Source organism: Lonchura striata, chromosome 26 (genome assembly GCF_046129695.1).
Source record: "Lonchura striata isolate bLonStr1 chromosome 26, bLonStr1.mat, whole genome shotgun sequence".
NCBI classification, from domain to species: Eukaryota; Metazoa; Chordata; class Aves; order Passeriformes; family Estrildidae; genus Lonchura; species Lonchura striata.
Window position 1 is genome coordinate 4639718 of NC_134628.1, and position 10226 is coordinate 4649943.

The following is a 10226-nucleotide window of genomic DNA, read 5'->3' on the forward strand; positions in this document are numbered from 1 at the left end:
CAAACTCACAATTTATTTGCTGAGCCACATTAACAAACAGAAGCTGGAGTGGAGATGAGGAGAACTCCCCGGAGCTGCACGGGCAGACAGACACACAGACAGACAGCTCACAGCAGGTCCTGGAGCAGGAGGCAGGAGCTCACAGGAGCTCTGCCACCCGGGGAGATGCTGCTCATGTCCTGCCCACACAGGTGTGACCTGCTGGGGGACACCCACACAGGTGTGACCTGCTGGGGGGACACCCACACAGGTGTGACGTGCTGGGGGGACACCCACACAGGTGTGACGTGCTGGGGACACCCACACAAGTGTGACCTGCTGGGGGACACCCACACAGGTGGGACCTGCTGGGGGGACACCCACACAGGTGTGATGTGCTGGGGGACACCCACACAGGTGGGACCTGCTGGGGACACCCACACAGGTGGGACCTGCTGGGGGACACCCACACAGGTGTGACCTGCTGGGGGACACCCACACGGGTGTGACCTGCTGGGGGACACCTTGGTGAGGAGGAGTGTGGTGGGGAAGCCCCCTGTCATGATCCACTGGTAGCGGGGTGTCGTGATGGTTCCTTAGCCAATCCCAAAGTGCAAAAGACAAACAGCAGGGGACTGTCAGTTTAATCACAACAAATGCATGTTTATTGGGGGCCAGAACAATAAATGTGATAGTGGGGTCAGAAAAGAAATAAAAAGGAGAGAGAGAGAGAGACAGAGACAGAGAGAGAGAATGGGGGATGGGAATACCTGCCAACACAGGTGAGATCCTCACTGCTCCGGATGATGGGGGTCCGTCTGGTTGTGTTGGGGAGATTCTCCAAAGTCCTGCCTAACCCAGGGGTCCAGTTATAGTCCACAGAGGGAAAAGGGGGGAACAGGCAGAACAATGAGAGTCTGTTGAAATTGCTGCAGGGGAACAAGTGAATCTACTGAAAACTATCCAGGCAGGATGAACACAATGAAGAATAAGTCCATTGAAGTTACTGGAGAAGAACAGGTCATGGCATTCTTCCCCCACTGTTTGCGGTAGGGGTCTCAGTCTCAGTCCTTGGGGAGAGGGTTCTTGATCTCTGTCTGTCACAGTGGTAGCGAGGCAGGTGAGGGGTCTGGAGTGAGAGACCACCAGAGTCACCCCAACAATTCATTCAGCTTAAAGGGGGAGAGTGAAGCAGGAATTGCAGCAGCCGCCCTGTGCTGGGTCCGTGCTGGGTCTTCGCCAAGTCCTTGCCAACTCCTTGCCAAGTCCTTGCCAACTCCTTGCCAGGTTCTTGCCAGGTTCTTGCCAGGCCTCGTTGGGCACAGCTGGCATCACAGTGCAGTGGCTGCACCTGCACTGTTGCCTCCTCCAAGCCAGAACTGCAGCGAGGGGGGTTTTTCCTTCTCGTGGCAATCATCAGAAAAATGAGTGAAGGTCTTCAGACGGTCTCTTACACCCCCGAAGGAGGAACCTGCTGGCACGGGTCTGCCTCTGCTCTCTGCCTCCCAGGACAGGGCACAGCTGTGTCAGGGACCAGGAAGGTCACAGCTGTCTCACGGGGGATGAGGGGAGCTGGAAAGTCACACAGAGGTGCCACAGCAGTGGCTCTGACTCTGCCATTGGTGACCCCCCGTGCTGCTGCCCTGTCCTCGCTCCATCTCCAGCAATAATCTAAAGTCAATTTGCTGTAACTATCGAGACTGTTTCCTTTGATGAATTCCTGTTTGCCTTTAATTTGTTACAAGATGATGAGACTTGGAGGAAATGTTCAGCTGTCAGGAAAGTGCACTCTAAGACACTTAAATTTTTGAACTTTGATATCATCAACTGAGCCATTTTCCAGGGACTCTCTTCTAACTCTCAGCATTATCAGTGCTGGGTTTTCTCTCTTTCTCACATTTTCTATGGCACCAGGCTGGATATTTTACATTAGGAAACCTACCTGTGCCTTGGTGAGATTTAGATGCTTTGAAATGTCACTTGCCATATGTTGCCATGATTATTATGAATTATATTCAGATGAAGAGCAGCTTCTCCTGGGTCTGTAGTGCCACAACCTTTGCACTTCACAGGATGCCAAAGAGCCCCTTGTGAAATACCACTAATAAACAAACCTCATCTCTGCCCAAGCAGGCACTTGCTGCATTTTAAACTTTGAGTTGGTGGTGTTTGAACTGAGGCAAGGGCCATGGCAGGGCTCAGCAGGGACATTCACCCCCAGTGGCACCACGTCCCAGATGATGCCAGCAGTGCCATTACCTCAGTCCAAGGCAGAGGTGTGGGACAACACTGTCTGCTCAGGCAAGGATGCTGGAGCTCAATGCCAGACACAAAACTGGGATGGTTTTCCTGCTCTTCCCCCACAGTTTTGCTGCAGCTTCCCCTTAAAGCAGGCAGGGATACAAATCTCCCCTTAAAGCAGGCAGAGACACAAATGGGGAAAAAAAAATCTCTCTGCATTTCTGAGAGTTATGAAATAATCAGGTGGCATTTCCCTTCATCACTACTAATCACAAGAACAAGCTCTCACAAGGAATTAGTTTGCACTAAACCTTCTGTAAGTCTTCGAAGCCACAGAGGAGAGATGGCAGAACTGGAGATGATGACTTTTTCAAGTTCAATTCATTACCTCAAATTAGCATCAAACCACACAGCCCTGCAAGCAGAGCTCATGGCACAGCCCCTACCCTGAGCTGCACAAACCCAGCAGCTCCAGTGGGGTGAGGCAGAGCAGACTTGAGAGCCAGGCTGGAGAGAAGCAGTTTGTGTCACTGCATGTTCCAAACGGGGTCTTCTCTTGCTAGAAAAGATCATTGGGTTATTAGGAAAAGTAGATTTTAGCACTGATTTCTCATCCCCTTCGAGACACCTTTTGCTGTGTTTAAGCTGGGCATGGGAGCCAGAGGTGAGGCAGCAGGAATCCTGCTCTTAGAGTTCTGGTTGGATGAGCTCCCATCTCCCTGGCAGGGACAGAAAAGGGGCAGCAGGCTCTGGGGGGAGTGTTAGTTATATTTGTATCTATCACAAAAAAACCCAGTCTGAAGAGAGGAGATGAGGGAGCTGCTGCTGGGGATGGTGGATCTGCTCCCCTGCTCCTGGGGGAACATGTAGGGATAAATGATTACAGCTCTGAGAGCAGTGAAAATTTCAGAAATAATTTTTGAAGCTGATAAGCGTGAAATTTCAATAAATCCCCAAGGGGGGCTGGAAGGACCTGGGCAGTGGGGAACCCAAAGCTGAGCCACCCTTGTCCTGCCAGGAGCAGCAAGGTCTCTCTGGCCCTTCTCAGGGGGTGAGAGAGGAGCATGCAGGGGTCAGATCTGGCTGCAGCATCCTGGCAGCATGGCACAGAGTGCACCTGCCCCTGCCCGTGCCAAGAACCATCTGTGGAGGCAGCTCACTGCTCAACACCCAATCCAGGTTCATTTATATGTGCACAATAGAGGGAAATGGCTTTGCTGCTGGGATCAATCCTTCAATCTAACGCCTCTCACTCCATTGTAACTGGATTTCATGGCCTGCTCGAGGATTTTCAGGTTTTTCACTTGACGGAACAAGAGCCGTGGAGAGAAGGACGTGAGGATAAAGAGCTCTCTGGTTTCCATTGACTGCAGAATGACCTGGGCAGGAAAGGAAAACTCATGAGCTGTGATGATACACTGCTCATGTCGTGCTGCTCTGTGTTATGGCTTTGTGGGGTTTTAAAGCAGGGCTCACCACCTACTTGAGCATCTTCAGCCACTCATGAAATGCTCCTGCCAGCACGTGGCTGTGCCTCAGCCTCTGTGCAGGGAGCAGGGCTGGCCAGGCACAGCCAGAGCACCTCTGCCAACCCAAAGGGGACTTGGCAAGGCCAGAGGGGCACCACGAGGGTGCAGGGCTGTCGGAGTCCAGAGCATCCCTCTAGCTGCCCTGAATGCCTCGAGCCCCTGGCAAAGAGCTCAGGAACCTTGGCAGCAAACAAAAAACACCTCTGGATTCGATTTCAACCCATGGGAGAGGCTGCCGGCCTTATATGAGGAATTACAAGCAAAAAGGGTTTGAGTAGTGTAATAGAGGAATTGACACAGGGTGGAAAAGTAGAATTTTGGGATTTTTTAGAATGAAATTCAGGGGTACAAGATGGAGGAATCTGGGCGTGCCCTTCTTCCTTCTTCTTGCCCTCCATGTCTCGGTATGATAGTGACACTTTGCTATTGGTTTAGGATAGGGACACAATGTCCAATGTAGATTTTAGGTATTAGTACGGGAACTGTAAATATGGTACACATAATTTTGGGTATATAATGTGAGAGACACCCGAGGCTCAGAGGAGACTGCCATGGATTCTATACTAGCCAGACCTCGGCAGGTCAGAGAGAAACTATTCTAGATGAGGAAAAATAAACAACCTTGAAAACTCGGCTTCACACATTCCAGACCTTTTCTTCAGCAGCCAGGCTGGGGAAAAAAGGACTTTCACACTGCTGGGGTCTTGCCAAGTGACCCCGACACGGGGGGCTGGGTGAGGGTCCCTGCAGCCCACATTCCCTGGAAGGCTTTCCAAGCAGCCTGCCTGGCAGCTCAGGCAGCCACAGCCCTGCTCGCTCCTGAGTGCCCACTCAGCCTGAACCAAAGGCTGTGGCAGTGTGGGGACAGCCCAGCCCTTCCTCTGTGCTTTCAATCAGCTGATGCTCCAGTGAGCCAGAAACTGAACTGCAAAAGCCATTAGATCCAGCAACAGCACAGCCAGGCTCATGCTCACAGCCACACAGAGCTGTCTCCCCACTCCTCCTCCCAGTCTTGTTTTCTTTCATTTTTCATCACCCTGGCCGTGCCGGGCTGCAGCTGCATCGGGGTGTCCCAGGAGCAGGGCTGGGGTGGGTTTTCCATCATGATTTTGGAGCAGGCTGGCGTGGGGAGTGCATGAGCTGGAGCCCTGGGCACAAACCAGCAGCAACAGGTTGCTGGGCTGTGTCCTGGCAGGAGACCAAGGGGTCCCCAAGTGCCACCTCGTCCCCAGACAGCAGCGGGGCAGAGCCCAGGTGTGTCTGGCAGCACCAACCCTGTGCCAGGAGGGCAGGACAGGAACGTCCCAGCCCCACACCTAGAGTAAAAACGCAGCAGACCCCAGGTCTGGGAGGAAATGATGATGTCTGGCTCCAGATCAGAAGGCTGAAGGATAGCTTTATTAAAAGATATTTATTAATATACTATTTAAAGAGAGACTATGCTATTCTACATACTTCTTATCTAACTCAAACTCGTGACTCTGCTGAGAGTCCAACCCAGCTGGATCCATTGGGCACTGACCCCAAACAACTTCACCAGAATCCACCCCAGCCATCACTTCAGGTGAACAATCTCCACACCACATTGCACATGGGGAGAACAAAGCAGCAGAGATAAAGATTGTTTCCTCTTCTTCTCTCTGTGCTTCTCCTGAGGGACAGAATTCTGTCTGTCTGTCCAGGGAATGTGACTGTCACACCACACCTCCCTGCACGAGGGCACACATCCCCACGGCAGCAGTACCGCAGCAGTCCGTTAATTACGCCATTTAATTAGATGACAAATATTCATATTTCAGTAATGACTCTGCTCGTGCTGCATTTAGCTCCTCGCGCCGCAGTGACGCAGCTTCCACCCGCTCCCTCACTCCTAATGAACAACCACTTAGAATTTTAAAAAGTGGAGAATATCTTTCTGAGTTAATTAGCTTGAAATTAGCTTAATCACAGCTCATTTAAACTTATCTAAACAACAGCATGAGGAACTCTAGGAAAACTTGGGCTCAGCCTTAGTCAGCTTTCCACCCAGTGAGCGGCCGGCTGGGGGTTTTACTCCTCTGTGTCAGACTGATTTGAATATTAATTGTGTGTGACCTGTTGCATTCAGCTCATGCAGATCCAGCCCACAACTGCTTTATTTACCTGCTCTGCCTCCTGCAATAGCTGTCAGGAGTAATGAATAAACCCTGAATTTGATCCTGAACAAAGAAACGTCATGCTGGAACAAGTTTATTATTTCATGCGCTTTTCAGGGTTCCTGAACACGATGTTAAGATCTGATCAATTGAACATCTGGGTTTCCTGGAGGCTGAGGCAGGATCATGCAATATTTACATCGATATTCTGAGATCAAAGAAGGCTGTGAGTCTTCAAGAAAACCTCCATGCAGAGGGATAAAATGGAGTGCAGGAAACCACAGCTGAAATCTGAGTCAAGCCGCATCCTGCCCCGCTGGAACCTGACAGAGAAGGACACGAGGAGGCCCCTCAGGGCCACACAGAGCTGGTGGGACTTGGGTGCCATCAGAAGGAAGATCCTGGGATCCACTTGGCCCACTGTGGAGTGACAGCACACCTCGGGAGTTTGCTCTTGTGTGATCCCACCCAAACATATTTTTAACCTGCTTTTAGCTTCACCTTCAAAGAAGGAGGCAGACCCTTTAATGCTGAATTTTAGTTTCCAGAGCAAGTTCCACAGCACATTCCCCCCACGAGCAGCTGGGAGCTGCATGGCAGCAGGAGATGCTGATGGCAGTGCCAGCCCTGCTGCTACTGCAGGTACAGAGGAGAGAGGAGAAGGGTGAAGGCAGAACCCTCAGAGATCTCATTAGTGGGAAGCATCCTCCAGCTGCTGCCGCATGGCTGTCAAAGCCCAGCCTGCTCAGGGTCCCACACAGCTCAGAGAACCACGTCCTGGGCACAGAAGGGAGCAGGACAGGCTGGGCTGGGCTGGGTTACCTCTGAGCAGAGGGGTTTGGGCTGCTGGCTGCTCCTGAGGTGTGCCACAGCCCACTGCCCATGTCCTCACTGCAGAGATGGGGAACACCCATCCATCCCCACTGCAGAGCAGCTGCTGATGGAGTCAGAGGTGGAATGTGTGAGGTTCTGTTTCAGTTCCATTACACCAGGCTGAGGCTTGCTCTGCTGGGGATGAGGAACAGCTCACCCCAACATCCTGCTGGGGATGAGGAGCAGCTCACCCCAACATCCTGTGAGGATGAGGAGCAGCTCACCCCAACACATCCTGCTGGGGATGAAGAGCAGCTCATCCCAAAAACCTGCTGAGGATGAGGAGCAGCTCACCCCAACATCCTGCTGGGGATGAGGAGCAGCTCACCCCAACATCCTGCTGGGGATGAGGAGCAGCTCACCCCAGCATCCTGCTGGGGATGAGGAGCAGCTCAACCTGGCATATTCTGCTGGGGATGACAGGCAACTCACCCAGGTACCTGCCTAATTGCAGGTTTGCTGCGTGAGCAGATGATTTTCACTGTTTCTTGCATGAGCAGATGATTTTCACTGTGTCAGTGCTTCCCAGAAGGAGCTCCCTTCAGGGACACTCTTATTTCCCATATCATGGAAAATGTAAGTAGTATTTAGGGCCTGTTTCATCACTCTGGTATTTGTGCCACTCTCATTAGCTGTATGAGGTAGTGCTGCACCATGAGTGGAGCAACTCCTGTGTTTTAAATCAGACACAAGATCAAAATACTTCAGGGCTCCTTCAGCAGAGAAACAAACACCCTCTGCCCACTGCAGTGTTACCTGGTCCCTCTGGCTCTGTCATTACTCTGCAGTTAGCAACAAGGTGAATTTTAATTCCAGACCATTTTTTCAGTCCTGCTGCTCCTTGTGTGTTTTGTGTCTAATAACAATGTGAGCCATATGGTGCCTCCAGCACTGGGACTGCAGCCATGGGGTAACAGATGCAAAATGGCCCAAGATAATAGATGGAAAAGTTTGCCTTCTCACTTTTGAGGAGTTTGAAGAGCTACCAAAACCAGCAACATTAAATATTCAGCAAATTAAACATAGCTGGAGTACATAAAGCCCAGCCCAGCTGGAAATTTGTTCTTCTGGGGACCCTTTCTAGGACACTTTGGAGGCACAGCTCCAGAACTGTGTCTGCAGACTGCATTGCCTGAGAGTTGCTAAAAGATCTCCTTCACTGATCCTTTTAGGAATTACCCAAAAATGTCCTTCAGAGCTGACTGGGCAGGGCCTGGAGCAGGGATAGGGCTGAGATGGCACCCTGAGGTACTTCCTTTGGTTGGATTTGAAACTCCCAGACTCTTTTCCTACACAGATTCTGGACTTGCCTACAACACACAGCTGAGCTCTGCAGAGTCCTGCTTTATCCATACAGAACAGTCCAAAGAATTTCCAAACTCATTGGCACAAAATAATTGAAGCAAAATGAAAATTAGATTCTAAGGGATAAGTTTAATAGCTCTTGCAATGAGCAGAACTGGTAGAGGACAACTCAAAGTAGCTCCCAGCCCATGTCAATACTGGGCTGAGACCCCACTAGGCTTGGCTTTGCTGCCAGCTCTTCCCAGCCCCTCAGCTGCTCTGACACAGGGAAAGGAGTGGGCTGAAGGCAGGAATGTGTTGAACACCAAGGAAAGCTCCTGAGGATGCTGTGCTTGGGTTCATTGCTCTCAGTGCACAGCCTGGGTGGTGAGGAGCTGGTATTGCTCATTAGAAAGGCATTAAAACACGACTTACAAATGTCTGTGGAGTTCCACAAATGCCACCGCCCCATCAAACAGTTATTCAGTTATTGATTTGCATTAAACAAGTAGATAAATACTTAATCTGAGTAGCAGCAGCGCTCTCGTCATAAAGTGAATTAGTGCCTAAAATGTCTCTGGCTCATTAGCAGCCTCAGAGCTGTGTCACTGTCCCAGAACTGCAGCCAGAGCTGTCCATGTCCCACATCCCCCCTGGCCCCATGGCTGAGCCCCCCAGGCTGCAGGACATGACATGAATGGAAGGAAGATTCTTTTTTATGAGTGGTAAACTGACAATCCCGGGTTCTGTCTCTTTATGTTGTCGGTGGGAAGGAAAGAAGGGCTGGGGGGGAGAAAGGTGTTCTAAACGTTTATTTAGTTCTTATTCTCTTTTCATTCTGTTAATAAAGTTTTCTTTATACCCTTTAAAGTTTTGAGCCTGTTCTGTCCCTAAAGCATTTTGTCCTAACCCTTATCTCAACCCCATGATCTTTAACTTCTTTTTTCCCCTCCTCTGCTCCAATTATAGCAGAGGAAGATGAGTAAATGATTTTTGTAAGTGCACAAAATACCACACAACCTGCTTTTTCCAGAGCCTCCAGAGCATCCAAGGGTAGCAGGAGCAGCTTGGGGGGACACAGCTGCTCCCACTGTTGCTGGGAACCAAGGCACTTCCCATCCTGCTTTCCCTCAGTCCCCATCCCTGTGGCAGAAATCAGCTGTAATGAAGTGTGGAGTGGCAGTGCAAGGAACAGCCAGAGTCCTGCAGCTCCTCCTGCCTGTCCAGCTCTGCTGGGGCACAGGGGCCACCCCAGTCCCCCCCAGTGGCTCTGCAGAGGGGGTTCTGAGCTGCTCCATGCTCCCTTCTCCCCGTGGGTCACATCTGTCAGAGTCCAGCATGTCCCTCTGGCTGCCCTGGCTGCCTCCAAACCCTGGCAGGGGCTCAGAGACCTGGGCATGAAGTAAAAAACAGCTGTGACTTCGATTTTAGCCAGTGGAAAAAGCTGCCAACTTTGTATGAGGAATTACAAGCCACAAGGGTTTGAGTAGTGTGATATTTGAACTAACACAGGGTGGAAAAGTAGAATTTGGGGCTTTTTAGAATGGGGCTCAAGGGGGTACAAGATGGAGGAATTTGGGTGTGTCCTAGTCTTCTTCTTTGTCTTGTCCTCCATGTCTTGGTGTGGTGGTGACACTTTTGTATTGGTTTAAAGTAGGGATTCACAGTCTAACATGGGTGATGAGAATTGGTAAAGAAATTGTAAACACAGACAGGTAGTTTTGAGTATAAAATGTGGGAACTGCCCAGGGCTCGAGGGCAGATGGCCATGGTGGACTTGCTAGGCAGAGCTCTGCAGGTCAGAGAAAGAATGTTTGGATAAGAAGAAATAAACAACCTTGAGAGCACAATCAGAGCATTCCAGCCTCCTTCTTTGGCTGCGTTCGGGCTAGGGGAGCAAAGACTCTTTATGATCTCTCCTGGGGTCACCCTGACCTAGGAACCCCGAGAGAGGAACACACAACATCCCTCTGTGGCACTGGGGTGGCTCTGGGCTGCTGGCCCAGGCAGTGCGGTAACAGGACGGGCAGAAAGGCCACAGATGGAGGCAGGAGAATTGAAAATAGTTTTAAAAGGTAATTAAGACTTTGGACAACTTTCTTATTACATGTGGGAACTAATATTGATAACCTTCTTCCTGAGCTATTCTCCTGTGGAAAGATTTGCTGCGGGAAGGTAACTGAGC